The sequence below is a fragment of the Hipposideros armiger genome, unplaced genomic scaffold (genome assembly GCF_001890085.2).
Source record: "Hipposideros armiger isolate ML-2016 unplaced genomic scaffold, ASM189008v1 scaffold_7, whole genome shotgun sequence".
In the NCBI taxonomy this organism is placed as follows: Eukaryota; Metazoa; Chordata; class Mammalia; order Chiroptera; family Hipposideridae; genus Hipposideros; species Hipposideros armiger.
This window is the reverse complement of record NW_017731357.1, coordinates 4656139-4676983: the sequence shown is the minus strand read 5'-3', so window position 1 is coordinate 4676983 and position 20845 is coordinate 4656139.

Sequence of the window (20845 nt, the reverse complement as noted above, 5' to 3'; positions counted from 1 at the left end):
CAAAGGAGATGGGGAGGCATCCAGTGAATAGCAACATCAGGAAGCTGTTACTACCCTATGACTTCTCATTTTGAAGCCAATTCATCATTTTTATCATGAAAATAAAGTTAAATGACAGTGTTTCAAATGACACATTTGAAAACCACACCAAAGTCAGATACAATTCTGAATTTCTTGAAAGGAACCACGTCCAAGGATAAATTTGGAGTTAAACCTATGTCTTACTGTAGGTAAAGGAAATAATAATTATAAATTAACTTTAGGCATGCATAGGCCAGCTCTAGAGAACAGAGAGAACCTTGTAGAAGTTTCTCTAGGTACCGTATTTGCCAGCGTATAAGACGAGTGGGCGTATAAGACGACCCCCTAACATTTCCACTCAAAATACAGAGTTTGTTATATACTCGCCGTATAAGACTACCCCCTCTTCCGCACACCTTCCACACACCAAATAAAAGGTAAAACAATATCAGATTTGATTTCAACATTTTAATTTATATTCAAATGCTTATGACATGCAGGAAAACTGTCACAAGGCTGTATGTAATCAAACATATACATAAATCGCGATTCGCGATTTTGCGCTATCATACTGGGTGTATGGTCAGCTGTGTGCGATTTTGCGAGTGTGGTAAAATCGCATAACAGCAAAATCGCGTAACAGCCGAGCATACACCCAGCAGCGCTGCTGATGCCTGAACGGTATGTGGAATGAAGTGGGAGGGCATCGGGAGGCCACTATGGCACGGGGCAAGCACTATGGGCAGTCTATCTGAAGTGTACCTGGCGTATAAGACGACCCCCCACTTGGAGGCATATTTTTCAGGGCCAAAAAATCGTCTTATACGCCGGCAAATACGGTACTAGTTTTTACCTTGATCCAACTCCATCTTCATATTGGGCGATAGGAAAAACAAAGAGAAAAAGAAATTTCACAAGACTAGCCTGAGGGGTTTAGATAAGTAGTACTAAGAATTTTCACAAATTGGGGCCCTATATTTAATTGCAAGGTTAGAAGCAAGTAATTTTTGAGAATTATTTACTTATAGATTTAAAAATGATCAAGGGCCTTCCTTGTATTCTGATAACTTCTTGTGTGAGAGAGGATGAGTAAAAGCGGTTAGTTCAGGCAAGGAATGCAGTGCCCATGTTATCAGAATTCCATATGGGTGCAGCTGCACAAGATTTTAAATTAAATAACAACAGTTAAGCATAGATTCTTAGCTATATAAAAATGTTGATTTTGACATAAATACCAAAGCAGTCCAAAAGCGATTTAATCAACTTTATTCGTACAAATTCATGCATTTCTAGGTCAAGTGCTGGTCATTAATCAATTTTTGAGAAAAGTGAGGTGAATCTTGACATTTTACAGATTGAATAGGATCTACACTTCTTAAGAAGAGCTTAATTAAAGTACTTTCTGATTCATTTGTCATTTCTAGACCATTGCTCCCTCCCCATCTCTTTTGAGGGTATATTATACAGTCCTTTTTTCCTTGAAATTATCTGTTAACCTCCTGTGTACTCTCCTCTCCATTTATTAAAGATGTTAGCCCCTGTGTCATAGTTTTCATCCCCATTATGCTGGGGGTAAATTAAATGTCCCATAGAGGACCCATCCAAAACCCTGGCTGCTCAGTTCTTTGATCTTATATTAAATGGCTTTCTCACCCACTCTCCATCAGCCACCCAATTCCACAGTCACACTGGATACCATCATCATGGAAAACCACACCATCTCCACATTTACTCATTAAACATCTCTATTCTCAACTTCTTACCTTTCCAGCTTATTGTTCAAATATACCCACTATAATAGTTCTTAAAGTCCCTCAGTGGATTGGGGGACTTTAAGAACTGTTAAATCCCTCAAGTCCCACACTTTCCCTCTATATACCACTTTCCTCCTGATCTCACTTCCTTCTTTATTCAGTACAAATTAGATGGTTCTGATCATTAAAATAATTTCCTTGTAAATATTCTTAACCACCACTTTCCCCTTTCCTTCATTCATTATCATCTGGCAAAACTTTTTCCTGGGTGAATCCAATCATTTGTCATTTCCATAAGGGTCACTTGTGAAATTTATTATTGCTGGAGGAATTCCACAACAGACTAAATTATGATAAATTTATGATCTTACATTCCAATGAAGCCTTGAACACTGCCTGGCAAATGTACTTGCTGATTTTTCCACCTTTTGAAATCAGTGTCCCACCTTTTCAACCTTCTTCAAATTTCTTTTTTTTTTTCAAATTTCTGATCATTTCTACCACCCCCACTCTCCTCTCATTCTTTTTTTTAAAAAGATTTTTATTGGGGAATTGGGGGATGGGAACAGCACTGGGGAATTGGGGGAAGGGGAACAGACAAGTTGTTGTCCTTTTGTCCTTCAGTCTAGCTGTGGAGGTTGTTGCTTCACTGGCCCAAGTTGGCACCATCATTGTGCTCTTCCCGAGTAAGACAGATCAGTTGCCGGCTTCTGGATGGCCGCTCACTGTGGTTGCTGGCTGCTCACGCTGGCTGCTGGCTACACACGGTAGCCCATGGCAACCCACTGCAGCAGGGGCTACAGCCTACACCGTCGCAGGCGACTCACGGCAGCCCAGCTCCAGATTGAGCTGTTGTTCAGCATCTTAGCTGTAGAGGGCAGTGTCACTGGCCCTCATATGTGGGATCCGAACCGGGGCCCTCTGGCATCCCAAGCCAGGTCTTAACGAATGTGCCACTCGGCCGGCCCTCTCCTCTCATTCTTAGTGGATAACTTTTCTTCACATTTCATGTAGAAAATGAACACCACTGGAAGGGAACTCCCTTAACCTCTCTCCATTGAATTTCAAAATCTACTTGCTTCATAATTTATTGCTCATTTTTCTTCCTTTTACAACTGGCAAAGTGCTCGTCCTTATATCAAAGGTCAAACTCTCCAATGTCCTCTAGATTCCATCATCCCTGATTCCTGGGGGACCCTCATGTCATTATTTTATTTCTCTTGTGTTTTTAGGCTATTGTTTTCTCTGCTGGATTCTTTCTAAACCTTAAACTTGACTTAGGCAATGCTATAAAAGCATGCACAGACACAAAAAGACACACATAAAGAGACATACTCACACACACACTCCACCTCCCTGAGTATCATATCTCTGTCTAGATCTCATCCTATGTCTCTAATTTTTTTTAACTAAGCTTCCTAAAATGGTGGCCTACATTCACTGTCTCTTTTTTTCTTATATTCTATTTATTTATTTTCATTGTTGTTGTAGATATTACTAGAGATCACCAGTATCTGAGTCTTCTTTCCCTCAGCACAGAAAGATTCTTTCCCTCAGAGAGAAAGATTCTTCTTTCTCTCATTCCTTTGCAGTATGGGACCATGTGATTAGCCTTTTCACAAGACCAAAACCTTTAAGAGTAGGTACACAAGTCTCCATGCTTTCTTCCCCTGCCACAACTACTGAGGCAGGTACATATTATAGATGGTCAAACTTTAGGATGATGGAACCTCTGTCACCCTAGGTAACCAAGTGAGTATAGCAGAAATCCCTGCTGATCTGCATAGCTCATGTTACATAAGCAAGACAGTTTTGTGTGTTAAACCAATGAAATTTTGGAGTTTGTTTTATAACAGCAGTACATGCCTTCCATTAACTAATTCACTCTTGAATTCACTCCTCTCTGGCATTTTGCCTGATTATCATTTACCAAAACTGCCTCTCATAAAGTCACCAATGTCCTTCATATTGCTAAACATAATGGAAACTTTTCAATCCTAAATTGACCTCTCAGTAATATTCAATACAGGCTATCATTCTTCCTTCTTGAAATGTCCTACTCCCTTGGCTTCTATGACACCAGATTCGCCTTGGCCACTCCTTCTTGATCACTTTTCCTGGCTCCTTTTTGTTTTCTTACCTTATCTTTCTTTCTTATCTTGGAGTTCCTCTAAACTCAGGCTGAAAAGTTTCAGCCATACTAGTGAGGGGAAGCAGACTTTGCCACCTCAATATATACCTTTTGGTATATTGACTATTTTAAGTTGGTTATTTTCAAGAAACAGAAAACTCAGGTAAAACCTTTGACCTTCCACTTAATTGCCTAAAAGATAGAGAGGCCTTGCTCCAGGAAGGGAGCTATTATCATAGATAACTATAGTTTAATATGAACCAGGTGTGATAGACAGGGAGCAACCTATGAGGCCTATTTGATCAAAGTCTTCTGTGTGTCCCACTGTTAAAGATGGCCCAGCAAACATTTATACCAAACATTTGCTTTTCCATCTCTATGTGAATTGCCTTCCTGCCCTTTGAAGTCCCAAACCACTACCCCACCCCTCCTTAGCTCCAGAATGACCTATAAATCTCAACTGCCCCATCTGTCCTTGGGCCTCCTATTCTTATGGAACCCCATATGTCATAATAAATTTAGTTATTTTCTCCTGTTAATTTGTTTCATGTTAATTTGACTATTAGTCGAGCCAGAAGAATTTAAAATGGTAGGAGGAACATTAATTTTTCTGCCCCCACACTGGCCTTCTCTCAGTACTCCTTCTATCTCATTACCTCTACACTTATATATGCCTTAGTCAGGAGCAAAAAGAGAAATAGAAGAGTTATGGAAGACAGAAGGAAGGGGACGAGTATTCCAGACAAACCCCGATTTATGCTTTAGATTTCAAATTAATTGGCAGTTCCTCAATGCATAAAGCTGTATGAATCTCTTCTGAAATTGCAATTTTATTTCTACCTAATAGGTCTATAATTTTTAAAATCTGTTAAAATACACTGAATTCAATGAAATCTATACAAAATAAATGCAATCTTCATGTCTGTTTACTCAGTCAGTTTAAATGTGAAAACTTGTACCTGAATAAACAGCCAAATAAGCTTTCTCCCACCCCTGTAGAACTTTTTGTGTAGAAAAATAATTATTCTGTGGAATTAATTTCAATGGCTGTTGTATATATATTTGTCGAAGAGATCTGCCCAGGAGTGGCATATTTTCACTTATCTGTCTAGCCAACATGGACATTATTATGTTGAGGTAGTTTCCTTCTATATCCATATACGAGGTCGGACAATTAAGTTTGTGAACTCATCCTAGAAAAAGTGCTACATACCTCATTGCTGAATATCACTACAGTCACCTTCGAAGTACTCACCTTGGGAAGCTATGCACCGACGTCAGCACCTAGTCCACACTTCAAAGCAATTTTGGAACTTCTTTTCTGGAATAGCCATCTGAGCTGTCATCGTATTATCCTTGATGTCCTGAATGTCATCAAAATGTCTTCCTGTCAATATTTCCTTTGTCTTTGGGTAAAGAAAGAAGTCATTGGGGGGCCAGATCAGGTGAGTAGGGAGGGTGTTCCAATACAGTTATTTGTTTACTGGCTAAAAACTCCCTCACAGTGCTGTGTGAGCTGGTGAATTGTCATGATGCAAGAACCATGAATTGTTGGTGAAAAGTTCAGGTTGTGTAACTTTTTCACATAGCCTTTTCAGCACTTCCAAATAGTAAACTTGGTTAACTGTTTGTCCAGTTGGTACATATTCATAATGAATAATCCTTCTGATATCAAAAAAGGTTAGCAACATTGTTGCAATACGTTTGTGAGCTTAATTGTCAGATCTTAATTATGTAGGCAGATAATTGTCAGAACTTAATTATATAGGCAGATAATTTTCAACAAAGCAGCCAAAAACATACAGTGGGGGAAAAGAAAGTCTTTTCAATAAACGGTGAAGGGAAAATTGGAAAGCCACATACAAAAGAATGAAACTAAACTGCTCTCTGTCACCATGTACCAAAATTAACTCAAAATGGACCAAAGATCTGAACATAAGACTGGAAACAATAAATTACATGGAAGAAAGCATAGGTACTAAATTTATGGACTTTGGGTTCAGAGAGGATTTTATGAGTTTAATCTCAAAGGCAAGGGAACTAAAAGGAAAAATTAATGAATGGGACTCTATCAAACTATAATGCTTCTGCACAGCAAAAGAAACCAGCAACAAAACAAAGAGGCAACCAACTGGTAGAAGATATTTTCAAACAACACCTCCAAAAAGGGCCTAATATCCAAAATATATAAAGAACTCATACAACTCAACAACAGTAAAACAAACAATCTAATAAAAAAAATGGACTGAGGACCCGAACAGATACTTCTCCCAAGAAGACATAGAAGCAGCCAACAGATATATGAAAAAAATGGTCAACTGCACTACCTATTAAGGAAATGCAAATCAAAACCACAATGAGATATTACCTCACACCTGTTACAATGACTATTATCAACAAGACAAGTAATAACAAATGTTGGAGAGGTTGTGGAGAAAAAGGAACCCTCCTACACTGCTGGTGGGAATATAAATTTGTACAGTCACTATAGAAAACAGTATGGAAATTCCTCAAAAAATTAAGAATAGAATTACCATATGACACAGCAATTCCTCTTCTTGGTATATACACAAAATATCTGAAAACATTTTCCCATAAAGATATATGTATCCCTATGTTCATTGCAGCATTATTTATGGTGGCCAAGGCATGGAAACAACCAGTGTCCTTCGATAACTGATTGGATAAAGAAGATGTGGTACATGTATACAATGGACTATTACTTGGCCACTAGAAAAGATGAAATACTGCCATTTGCAGCAACATGGATGGATCTTGAGATTATCATGCTAAGCAAAATAAGTCAGACAGAAAAAGTTGAGAGCCATATAACTTCACTCATATGTGGGATATAAAACTGAAAGCAACAAACGAACAAGACAAACAAAGAAACAAAACTCATAGAAACAGACAATAGTTTAGTGGTCACCATTGGGTGGGGAAGAGGGGAGGGTGGTATAAGAGAGTAAAGGGGGTCAACTATATGGTTATGGAAAGGAGAGCTGACTTTGGGTGGTGAACACACAGTACAATATTTAGATGATGTATTATAGAATTGTATGCTTGAAATCTATATACTTTTACTAACCAATGTCACCCAAATAGATTTAATGAAAATTTAAAAAGATAAAATTAATTTGTAGTTAAATAAAATTTTAATTGTCTTAACAATAAAGAGATCAACATGAATAAATTAACAATTTTTTATAAGTTCTTCCACCTCTTATGCAATGAAACCTATTTGCAAATTTAATAGCATAAATTCTCCTTACAAATGTTGTAGTGGAAGCAATGCAATGACCACATGATCATCTAAATTGATGCAGAAAAGCATTTGACAAAATCCAAAATCCATTCACTATACAGATTTCAACAAATTGAATACAGAAAGAAACTTCCTCAGCCATGTATGAAGAGGATGTATGACCATCTGAGAGCTAGCCTCATACTTAATGGTGCAAGACTGAATGTTTTCATGTAAAGACTGGGAACAAGGCAAGTATTTCTTCCCTTACCACTCCTATTCAACATCGTAGTTGAAGTCTTAGTGCAATAAGTCAAGAAAAAGAAATAAAAGGCATCCAGGTTTAAAAGGCAGAAGTAAAACTGTACTTATTAGCAAACAACATAATTGGTATGTAGAAAATGCTAAGATATCCACAAAAGCTACTGCTAGAACTAACAACAACTTCAGAGCAAGGTCACAGGATTTATATATATATATATATATATATATATATATATATATATATATATATATATATATATATATATATATATATATATATATATATATATTTGTACCTCTATTTAGTAGCAATGAACAATCCAAAGAATAAAATTAGGAAAATGATCCATTCATAATACCATAAAATACTTAGAAGTAAACTTAACAAAAGAGCAAGACTTCTACACTGAAAAACATTGCTGAAAGAAATGAAAGGTGATCTTAATAAATGGAGAAACATTGCATGTTTATAGACTGGAAGACTCAATATTCTTAAAATGGCAATTCTCCCCAAACCGCCTGTAAATTCAATGCAATCTCTATCAAAATTCCAGCTTGCTGGGTTTTTTGCTTTCTTTTTTTTTTTTTCCAGAAATCAACAAGTGGATCCTAACATTTATATGAAAATGCAAGGGACCCAGAATAGCCAAAACTGTCTTGAGAAAGAACAAAGTTGGAGGACTTATATTTCATGATTTCAAAGCTTAGTACAAAGCTATGGTAATCAAGACAGTGCAGTAATTGGCATTAAGTACGGATATATAGATCAAAGGAATGATATAAAAGCAACTAGATAGCCACATGCAAAAGAATGAATTTAGACCCTTACCTCACATAATACACAAAAATCAATTAAAAATAGATTATAAATCTAAATAGCGCTAAAACTATAAAAGTCTTAAAAGAAAATAGAAGTAAATCTTTATGTCCTTAGGATCAGACTTCCTCAATATAAAAACTTTTATGCTTGAAAAGAAACCTTTAAGAAAACAAAAAGACAAGCAATGGACTGGGAGAATATTTCCAAATCATATACCTAACAAAGGAATTTTATCTAGAATATATAAAGTGCTCTCAAAACTCAATAATAAAAAATGCTAAAAAAATAACCCAATTTAAGAATGAGCAATGGATCTAAATAGACATATTTCCAAAGAAGTTACACAAATAGTCAATGAGCACATGAAAAACTGCTCAACATCATTAGTCATCAGAGAAACAACCCAAATGTCCATCAGCTGGTGAATAGATAAACAAAATGTGGTCTATCCATACAATAGAATACTAAGGGACAATAAAAAGGAATGAAGTACCAATACATACTCCAGCATGAATGAACTTCAAAAATATTATGCTAAGTGTAAAAAAGCCAAATGCAAAAGACCACATATTGTATGATTCAATTTATGTGAAATTTCCAGAATAGGTGAATCCATAGAAACAGAAAGCACATTAATGGTTGCCAGGAGTTAGGGGTGGAGTGGGCTAGGGATTGGGGAGTGACTGCTAATTGGTACTTTTTTGGGGGGGTGGGTGCTTAATGAAATATTCTAGAATTAGATAGTAGTGATGGCTGCACAACTCTGAAAATTTACTAAAAACTATTGAATTGTACACCAAATAATGAGTAAAATTTTTTTAAAGATTTTATTGGGGAATTGGGAGAGGGGAACAGCATTGGGGAATTGGGGAAGGGGAACAAACAAGTTGCTTTCCTTTTGTTCTTCAGTCTAGTTGTGGAGGACATCGCTTCACTGGCCCATGATGGTTTTATCATTGCGCTCTTCCCGGGTGAGGCAGTTGCTTGCCGGCCATTGGACTGCCTGCCACTCATGGCGGCTCACGGCAGCTCACGAAAGTGAACGCCAGCTGTCAGCCAGTCCCACTGCAGCCTACGCCACCGCAGGCGACTCATGGCAGCCCAGCTCCAGGTCGAGCTGTTGTTCACCGTCTTAGCTGTAGAGGGTGCAGTGTCACTGGCCCGCATGTAGGATCCAAACCGGAGACCTGCTGCTCAGAGCTGGCATCCCAAGCCAATTCTTAACCAATATGCCACTCGGCTGGCGAGTGAATTTTATTTTATTTAAATTATACCTCAATACAGCCATTGAAAAGTAAAAATAACATTTGAACAATTCCTTCATTACCAGTGCCATTTCTATAATAAGTGAACTCAGTTTTTCCATAATAGGTCAAACTTTAAAAAAGTTCTTGACTTGTGAAATGTTAGTCCTTTGTTAACTAGACAATGGATTTTTTTCCTTTTTTCCTTGTTGTTTATCTTTTCCCACTAAAAGCTCAGGAAGAATCTTTCCCAGGGTCAGTTGGATTGCATTTGTTGTATGATGGTTATACCCTGAGACTGCATTGTGTGGGGATCCTGTGTCCATCACTAAGCTGTATTAATTTGTGCCACAATCACTTCAATTCTCAAATTCTCCCTCGTGTTTAAAGTGGTGATAACAGTAGAAGTGACTTCGTGTTTATACTGAGAAAGATTAAATAGGCTTTTTTACAGTGCCTGATACGTATTAAATGCTCAATCAAAACAAATGCCATTTACTCTTGGGGCTGAATGCTAAACACCTTGATAGAAACCAATAAACCACTGACTAATTACAAGACTTGCTCAAGTTTGCCCAAAGCTGAGTCAGGACTAAGACCTTCTGGCTGTTTGTGCTGTTTTATTTCAGAATTTCAGTGTGCAATGTGACTACCCTATCTGGTCCTCTCTACCTCCTCCACAACCTGGCCTTGATTTTGAGCTTCCTGCACTATTCATATGTAAGTCTCAGTACCAGTTGTTACAGGCTGGGTGCCCCTGAGAGTCACCATCCTGCATGTGGGAATGGTTCCAAATCCTTGGAACCTGAGTGAAGCTAGAGTGGCTATGAGGATGTTCTTAGGCTTATGGCATATATGTAGCAGGAAGAGCTTTTGCTTTCTTTTTGAGAATTTTTTGTCTGTCAAATTTTACTTCCTAGCCAGCTATGATGGAATTTTTCAAAGCTTCAAAATCAGACAGGAACTGTGGCTAAGGAGGAATTTATAGCCTGGATATGAAATGAAGTGGATATCAAATGGGGCCAAGTATCCTCTAAAAATAACAAAATCAGAGGCCAGCAAGTAATGGCCTTAGAAGCGATACCTTTGAGGGAGATTCATAACAGAATCCAGCTTGTAGTTAAATTAGCAGTTCGTAGAGTAAAAGATGCTGTTCCTGTCACACAGACTCTCAGCATTTTATAAATTAATGTGAACCAGACTCTAAGTCAAAAGGACACACTGACATTGTGAAGAGTAATTTCTGCACCACTTTGGAAAAGATTTGTTTAAAAAAAGCCCCCCCCCCATAAATGTTAACTTGCCTCTATTCTTGCTATATCTTCATGCTCTTACCTGCACTGCCCCCCACCTCTCCACCATCTTTTGCTTTGGTGATTTCTACCTGATTCCACTGTGCAACAAGGTAAGGAACAAGAGGAGACACATGGTATAGCCTGCATAATGATTGTTCTTGTTCCAAATCTCTTCTTGCTCATTTCAAGGAACAAAACCAAGAAAATTTTTCTTTATAATCACCCACCCAGGTTTTTTATTCTGCTTTGAAATAGCAGGTAATGTTGCTAGAAGAGCATTTGTCTTTTTTGACCTCAAGTGCAGAGAATTGAACTTATCACTCTTCCCAGTTCAGGGCATATGTTCTGGTTATTCTGCATTTGTTTCCCTGAACTCGTCCCCCAGTCTGCACCCCAACTAATACTCGTATTGGATATCATCCTTCTATGTCTGCCTTGGGAAATCAACCACTGCAGATTCCATTACCCAAGCTCCTTTGCTACTTGGTTTCTGGTTAGCTTTGCCCAGAGAGAGGCACTGGCAGGACAATAGGGATGAAGTGGAAGAGGTTGGGGTATCCCCCCTCGCCATATGCTTGCTAAATTGAGCAGTGTCTGGTAATGGCTGCCTCCATCCTCACTGCAGCAGCTTTCAGACCATTCTTAGGTTCCAGCTCTCCTGGGGTTCCCTTAGTACTATTCCCTCCCTGTGCCCCTTCAGCCTTATGGATGCTAATGGCTTCCTGCTATTTTCTGGGGTAAACAGAATAATGGTCCCCCAAATATGTCCACATCTTAATCCCTAGAACCTGTGAGTATGTTACCTTACATGGTAAGCAGAACTGTACAGATGTGATTATAAAGGTTATAAACCCTGAGATGGGGAGATTATCTGGGTGGGCCCAATCTAATAACATAGGTCCTTAAAAGCAGCTGTGGTCAGAAAGTGATTGACAATGGTAGCAAGGTCAGAGAGAGATTAGATGTTGTTGGCTTTGAAAATGGAGAAAGGGAGCCCTGAGCCAGGGAATGTGAACAACTTCTAGAAGCTGAAAAAGACAAGAATACAAATTCTCCCTTGATGCCTCCAAAAGGAATGCAGCTCTGCTGACACCTTGATTTTAACCCAGTGAGATCTATGCCAGTCTTCTAAATTACCTAAAGAACTTTAGGATAATAAATTTATGTTGTTTTAAGCCATTAAATTTGTGATAATTTGTTGCAGCAGCAATAGAAAACATCTTTCCATTCTCTGTTTTTCACATTTCCCCACTCCACACCAGTGTAGATAGTCCCTTTATTAACACCCCTTCATTTAAAACATTTAGAGTGAAATCTATTTTCTGTCCTTACAAATGTGCATTCTCATTTTTCTCTTCCTTCTGTCCTTTAACCATTTATCCTCTATGCCCACACTCATTCTCTCATTCTTCTCTCCATTGGACACCCTCACACATGTTTAATACACATCTTTATATGTGTAACCAACCTAAGAGATACATGTAAATATATACATTTTAAATTTATATAAGCTATCTTCTACAATACATTGAATTATTTTTTTTAGTTTTTAGTTTTCATCCCAATGCTATATTTTTAAAAATGATCACTGTGGCTGTCTGCAGTCACGTTTCTTGCTTTTGATTGTTGCATCCTTGAAACATGAGATCCAGTCATCAAAGGAACAAAGTCAAGCGAGGAGAGGCCAAAAGACCCTGAGATGAGAGCAAAGCCCCCACCTTAGAGGATAGGGTGAGGGCAGACAGCAGAGAATTTGAAGGTGGAAGGAGATGGAAGGTGAGGAGATGTGACTGGAAGGATATCTTCAGAAATCTTTTACTATAAATTTGTAAAATGAGTGTGAGGGAGAGAGCTTATCAATAACAAGTGCCTTTCTAGCATTTGCATTTGGTCCAATCTTCCTAAATTTCTCTGCCTTTTATCTGCTTACTTTAGGCATTTCTCTCTGATCACAGGACATAAAGCAAAGCAAAACACACAGTGTCTCAGCAAGGTATTAAATCTTGATGTTAACCAAGACCTTCTTTACCAGCCTGACACCTAAATATTCATGTCCTTTGTGTGAATTTATAGCCTCCTGAATTTGGAACTATATGTAGATTTAACTCATGCAAATGACTTCTTGTTTGACCCATGACAGTATTTCTTTCCAAACAATTATATATTTTCTTCTTAGTGGAAATAACGTGGTTTGCTCTTACATGTATTTCTGATTATAAAAGCAATTTATGAGTATTATACAAAAGTATTATTACAATACAGAAAAGTATTATTAAAATACAGAAAAGAATGAATATATAAATATTACTTATTATCCTATCATCTGATTTTAACATTTTTGGTGTATATTATTTCAGCCTTTCTTTCTCAATAATATTAATTCAATAAATATTTACTATGCAATCTACTGTGCTAGGTGCTGGGATACAATGGAGAGTAAAATTAGACACAATTGTTGCCCTCTGGACCTTGTAACCTGGTGAGGGAGATTATATTTAATTAGATGATTACTTAACTAATGTCTACAATAGTTAGGATGTTTTTGCTGATGCATCAGCCAGCTATTGCCACAGTAATGCTCCATAATAGGTCACCCCAAAACTAAATGACATACAACAAAAAGCACTTGTTCTTATGATCATAGTTCTAAAGGTCAGCTGGGGCAGTTGTGCTTTAGATTGTGGGTCCATGAACTGGCAGAGGCAACTCTGCTTTAGGATTTGGATTAAGCTTAGGTTAACTTTATATGTATTGATTCTGGTACAAGGTTGAAAGGTAAAGCAGCTACCTGGGGGATGCTCTTCTCATGGTGAATCACTGGAGAGAACAAAAGAGCCAACCAAACCATGATGACAGTACAGATTGAATGTTTGCTTTCATTATGTCTGCTAACATTCCCTTGGCCAAAACAATTTGGGTGAACAAGCCCAAAATTAAGAGGCAGGGAGGATCACTCTTCCCACCATGAGGACATGGTAAGAATGGATGTACTACAGAGGAATGAAGAATTGGTATCAGTAATTCAACATATCACATAACACAACTGGAAATGTGTTATTTTTATTTTTTTCTCATGGTTAAAGAATGGCTGAAACATTCTTAGGCATTATATCCTCTTATGGTATCACCCAAAGGCAAGAAGAGGTGAGTCCTATTTTATTCTTTCCCAGAAGGCCCACACCAAATCTCCATGTCCTTTTTCTAATTAGCAAGGGTTGCTTCACATGCTAGAGAAAACAAAATTGACATGATTAACCTATACTAGAAAACATTCACACCCTGGGGTAGGTGCCCAATACCTGAGCAAAAAGGTGACTATGTTAACATGAATGATTAGATGAAATGGCAGTTAGGAAGATAACCAACAGTATCTGCTTCAGTGACTTACTACAATTTTCATAAGGGTTTCAAACTATTGTATGAGAAATTACAACAGGAGAGCTTTGGTCTGGAGAGGAAAGTGAGTATTAATCTGAAATTTGGAGGATGAATAGGAGTTATTGCACAAAGAGGAGCAGTAAGAACATTTTAGGCAGAAGGATATGCATAAAAGTTTTGTGATGGAGTGAGCTTTGGGAGTGGGTATGAGAGTCTTAAAAAACATGGAAGTGTGATGGGAAGCATGATGGGAAACAAAGCTGTAGAGGTAAAGGACCATACCATTGAGGGCCTTGCAGATAAAGTTAAAGCTTGTTTCTTCTTTCTAAGAGCAATGGAAAGCCACTGAAGAGTTTTAAGCAAGGGAGTGATATAATCGGAATTGAGTTTAAAGGAAGGTTGCACTAACTGCAGTGCAGAAACAAATTGAGGAGGCACAAGAATGGATGTAGGGAGATCAGTTGGGAATTTATTATATAGTTCAGCTGAGAGTAGGTAATGACTTGGCTAGAATGATATTGGTAGAGATTAAAAAACGTGACTAAATTTGAGAAATATATGGAAGGTAAAGTTAATCAAACTTAGTGATGAATTAGATTGGGGGCTGGTGACAAATGAAGGTATCAAGAAACAGTCTTAGATTATAGAATTGCATAGCTGGGTCAATGTTGGTTTCATTCACTGAGACAGAGAAGACAGCAAGCAGTCCAGATCTGTGCAGGAAGACCACAAGTATACATGTTGAGGTTGAGAAACTTTTGAAATATTTAAAAAGAAATATTGGATTTATGGTCTGAGATTATGAAATATCTGCACATAAATGGTAATTGATTCCAAAGACATTAATAAGAATATAAACTAGGAGGAGTAAAGGGTCTAGGAATAAGCCTTGAGGAATATACCAGCATTTAGTGGGTTAGTAAGGGAGGATGAACCTATGACATGGCAAAGGAAGCTGAGGAAGAACAATCAGAGAGGTTAAAAAAAAAAGAGAGAACCCTGAAACGTTGAAAGATGATCAGAAGCCAAGTGAATAGAATATTTCAATAAAGAGGCAGTGAGTGGTAAAGAGAACTGAACAAGTTAGATTGGATTTAGTAACATTGAGGTCATAGCTCATAAGTAAATTGACAAGTACTGTTTTAGTGAAGTGATGAGTGTAGAAGATGCATTGGAGCCGGTTGAGGAACAGGAGTTGAGAAAATGGAGATGTTGGGTAGAAGAAACCTTTTCAAAGAGCTTAGCTTTGAAGGGGGCAGAATATGAAGTGAGAAATGCAACTAAGAGTGGGTTAGAAGATAACTGAGTAAGAGAACTTAAAGCTGATGAGGAGTATCTAATTGAGAGGACAAGGTTTTTGTATATGCGAGAGATCGCATAAGAAACACTAAGGCTCTTGAGGAAACAGGAAGTAATGGGATCTATATATGTGTCTTCATGTAATTGTGTAATCAAGACCTATATGTTTCTATATCTTTATTTTAGATGAACTTTTCAAACAGGCATATTTGGTTGAAAGGAATAAAATGCCTCATCAACAGAATATGGAACAATAAAAATGTTTAATTAATCTGCATAATACAAACCTCAGAAGTTGGCAGTTCCAGAATTGTTTTAATGGCTCACCAATATCACCAAACACCTGGGCTGGGTTCTTTCTATCTTTTCCATTCTGCCTCTTCAGTGTGTCAGTGATATCTACCCTCATGGTTTCCAGATGGATGCCACAGCTCTAAATATCTCATTTTTATACAACATCATCCCAAGCAGAAAAGCAGATGAGGAGATATGAGTAACTAAACTGCTTTCTGTTATCTGCCACTCTTTTTTTATTAGGGAGAATTCTTAATCTCAAGTCATCAACAAATTTCCTGTATGTCTGTTTGGCCAGAACTGGGTCACATAACTACCCCTTGCCCAATCACTAGCAAAAGGAAATGAGATTTTCATGATTGGCATAGACCATTCATTTTTCATCTCTGGGACTAGGCACACTGCCATCCAAAAACATCAGGCAAGAAAGAAGGTGGAATCACTTCGAATTGACAGCTCTAAGAGTGGCTACCACCAAGAACGTTTACTCAGGAGCTATACTGATTGGTTTGAGTGTGTGTAATTATAAAATTAGTACATAATATTTAAAAATTTGCATACTATTTAAAGATGTAATAAAGTTAAAATAATGTGTAATCCCATTAACCCTCCGCCCCCAAAATATAAGCAGTTGTAATTAAATTTTGGCATAGTCTTCCAGAATTTTTCTATGCTTAAAAATAGTTTTGTTTCCTCTCTCAAAACTGGGATCATAATGTGTGTGTGTGTGTGTGTGTATGTATGTGTATGAGAGAGAGAGAGAGAGAGAGACAGAGAGAGAGACAGAGAGAGAGACAGAGAGAGAGACAGAGAGAGAGAGGTGATCTACTTTTTTCACATAAACCATATTTTTTGAAATGAGGTACCCAAATTGTAAAATAGATGTTGGTAAATTGTGTTTCCGTTATGTTTATGCTTGTTCCATATATTATTTTTTTTAGTTTTTATTAAAAATATAGCTAACACAATATTATATTAATTTCAGGGTTACACCATAGTTATTCAACATTTATATATGTAAAGAAGTGATCACCATGATAAGTCCAGTAACCATCTGACACAGTGCCATGCTATCACAATATTGTTGACTATATTTCCCATGCTGTACATTACATTCCCATGAGTTATTTGGTTTATACCTGGAAATTTGGACCTCTTATTCCCCCTCCCCTTTCCCTGCCTTTTAAAATTCATCAATTACAGTTGACATTCAATATTATTTTATATTAATTTCAGGTGTACAGCATAGTGGTTAGACATTTATATAATTTAAGAAGTGATTCACTGACTGACTAGTCTAGTACACACCTAGAACTATACATAGTTATTACCATATTTTTGACTATGTTCCCTATGCTATAATTTACATCCTCATGACTAATTTGTAACTATCAGTTTGTACTTACTCCCTTCACATTTTACACCTTGCCCCCTTATACTCTCAATCTATATCCCCAACAAATCTAGTACCCATCTGATACCATACAGTTATTATATTACTGACTACATTCCTTATGCTATACCCTACATCCCCATAACTACTTTGTAACAACCAATCTGTACTTTTTAATCCCTTCCCCTTTTATCACCCACACCTCCAACACTCTCCTATCTGGCAACCATCAAAATGTTTTCTGTATCTATGAGTTTGCTTCTGATTTGTTTGTTAATTTTGTTCTTAGATTCCACATAAGTGAAATCACATTGCATCTGTCTTTCTCTGTCTTTTATACTCCATGTAGCGCAACACCCCCAGGTCCATCCATGCTGCCGCAGATGGCAAGAACCCATTCTCTTTCATGGCCAAATAATATTCCATTGTATATACAAGATCTGATAATTAAGTTCGTGAACCCACCCTAGAAAAAGTGCTATATACCTCATTGCTGAATATCAGTATGGTCACCTTTGAAGTACTCCCTTTGGGAAGCTATGCACCAATGCCGGCACCTAGTCCACCCTTCAAAGCAATTTTGGAACTCTTTTTCAAGAATGGCCATCTGAGCTGTCGTATTACACTTGATGTCCTGAATGTCATCAAAATATCTTCCTTTCAATATTTTCTTTATCTTTGGGTAAAGAAAGAAGTAACTGGGGGCCATATCAGGTGAGTAGGGAGGGAGTTCCAATACAGTTATTTGTTTACTGGCTAAAAACTCTCTCCCAGACAGTGCCTGTGAGCTTGTGCATTGTCGTGATGGAAGAGCCATAAATTGTTGGCAGAAAGTTCAGGTCGTCTAACTTTTTCACACAGCCTTTTCAGCACTTCCAAATAATAAACTTGGTTAACTGTTTGTCCAGTTGGTACGAATTCATAATGAATAATCCCTCTGATATCAAAAAAGGTGAGCAACATCATTGTAACAAGTTCACGAACTTAATTGTCAGACCTCATATGTACCACCTACTCTATCCATTCATCCTTCGACGGACACGCAGGCTGTACATCTTAGCCATTGTAAACAATGCTGCAATGAACATATGGATGCACATATACCCTTAGAGTAGCATTTTGGGTTTCTTCAGAGAAATACCCGAAAGTGGGATTACTGGGTCCTTCATTGTTTCTTGTTATAGCCTTTATTTTAAAGCCTATTTTGTCTGGTATAAGTATTGCCACCCCAGTTTTTTGTTTCCATTTCCATTTTCATGAAATATCTTTTTCTATCCCTTTACTTTCTATTTGCATGTGTCTTTCAATCTAAAGTGAGTCTCTGGTAGGTAGCATATGTAAGGGCTTTGTTTTCCTATCCATTCATCCCTCCTATGTCTTTTGATTGGAGCATTTCATCCATTTACATTGAAAGTAATTGTTGATAGATATGTAGCTATTGCTATTTTATTATTCATAATTTTGTTCTTTTCTTTCTCTCTTAAAGAAGTCCCTCTAACATTCCTTGCAATACTGGTTTGGTGGTGATGAACTCCTTTAGCATTTTCTTCTTTAGCAAGCTCTTTATCTGTCCTTTGATTTTAAATGGTAGCCTTGCTTGGCAGAGTAATCTTGCTTGTATGTCCTTCTTTTTCATTACATTGAATATTTTCTGCCTCTCCCTTCTGGCCTGCAAAGTTTCTGTTGAGAAATCAGCTGACAGTCTTATGGGAGCTCCCTTATAAGTTATTAGTTGACTTTCTCTTGCTGCTTTTAGGATTCTCTTGTTGTTTTTAATCTTTTGCATTTTAATCATAATGTGTCTAGGTGTGGGCCTGTTTGGGTTCATCTTGTTTGGGACACTCTGCACTTCCTAGGCTTGTATGTCTATTTGCTTCACCAGATTAAGAAAGTTTTCAGTCATTATTTATTCAAATAGGTTCTCAATCTCTTGCTTTCTCTCTTTTCTTTCTGGTACCCCTATGATGTGAATGTTGTTACACTTGATGTTGTCCCAGAGGCCCCTTAACTATATTCATTTTTCTTTTTTTGATTCTTTTTTTAATTTGCTGTTTTGAATGGTTGTTTTTTCTTTTCCTACCTTGTCTTCCAAATCACTAATTTGGTTTTCTGTTTCATCTAATCTGCTGGTGATTTCTTCTTGTGTATTCTTCATTTCAGTTATTGTATTCTTCACTTCTGACTCATTTTTTATTGTTGTTTCTATATCCTTTTTTATGATTTCTATCTCTTTGTTGATGTTCTCACTAATTCCTTGAACATTCTTGTAACCATTGTTTTGAACTCTGTATCTGGTAGGTTGCTTACCTCCATTTTGTTTAGTTCTTTTTCTGGATTTTTCTCCTGTTCATTCATTTGGGATGCATTACTTTGTTTCCTCATTTTGGCTGCCTCTCTGTGTTTGTTTCTATGTATTAGGTAGCTCTGCTATGTCTCCCAGCCTTGCTGGGTTGCCTTATGTAGCAAGTGTTCTGTGGGGCCCAGTGGCACACTCTCCCTGGTCACCTGATCTGGGTGCTCTAGTAGTGTCCCTTGTGTGGATTGTGTGTGGCCTCTTGTTATAATTGAGCCTTGATTGCTATTAGCACATCAGTGTGTGGGATTGACCCTCAGGTTGATGGGCTGTGGGGTTTGACCATGTCCACAGCTTATTGGCTGCTGTGCAGAAGGCTTATCCTAGTGAGTGGGATTCATTCCAGTGGGCTCTAGTGCCTGTTGAGACTGCGCTTTGCATGTGCATCTTGTGGGACTAATTGGGTGGTGCTCTGCTGTGGTCTGAAGTCAACCTCCGAGTATGCTGTCTCTGGGGCTTCTTGGGAGGCACTCTGGTACATGCCCAGGTAAGCCACTGCCTGTGACTGGCCGGAGGCTACCTAGTAGGAGCTACAAGAGATCTGCAGTTGTTCACTGCTTGTGCTGGACCTGAAGGTGCATGGGAGAGGCCATGTTGCAAACTGAGTACAGGTGCCAGCAGTACCACATCTAGGGTAGCTCTGCAGATAGCCAGGACACCCCAAGGCCTGTGGCCCCCTGCTGGCTCCCTTAAGATATAGCCACTAATAATACCTCGTGCCATATGAAATCTGGGTGAATCAGGGTACTGGATGAAGCCATGCTTCATGGCTACACAGACAGGGTGGGAAGGTTCTAGAACACTGTGCTCTTCAGACAGGAAATGTGGTGTAAAGGTTAGAGCAAGGCTCCAGACTTCCTGGGTTTGCATTCCAGGAGTACCCTTTAGTAGCTTTGTGAGCTTAGGCAAGTTAGCTAATCTCTCTGTACCTTGGTTTCTTTGTACAATTGGGATAAGAGTAGTACCTACCCCCATAAGAATATTGTGACAAGTCAGTGACTTAATAACTTTGAAGCACTTAGAACAGTACCTGACATAGTAAGCAATAGATGTTATTGTTATTATGATCCTGTCCTCTATACAACTGCTATCTTGCTCTGTGACATTTACATTTAAACTATAATGTTGACTACTGTTATAGAAATCTGGAATTTATTGATTGTCATTATGAAGAGGAAACCCAAGCATCTCTTAAGGTTTCATGCTCCAATGTCAGTAGAGAAACAGGATGGAGGTAGAACGTAAGGAAATCATAGAGCATTTAACACTGCATCAAGATATGCTAGCATCCCTCTCTCTCTCTCTAATGAAGAAACGGATTTTTATATATTATACTAAATAAAATCTATTCCAGG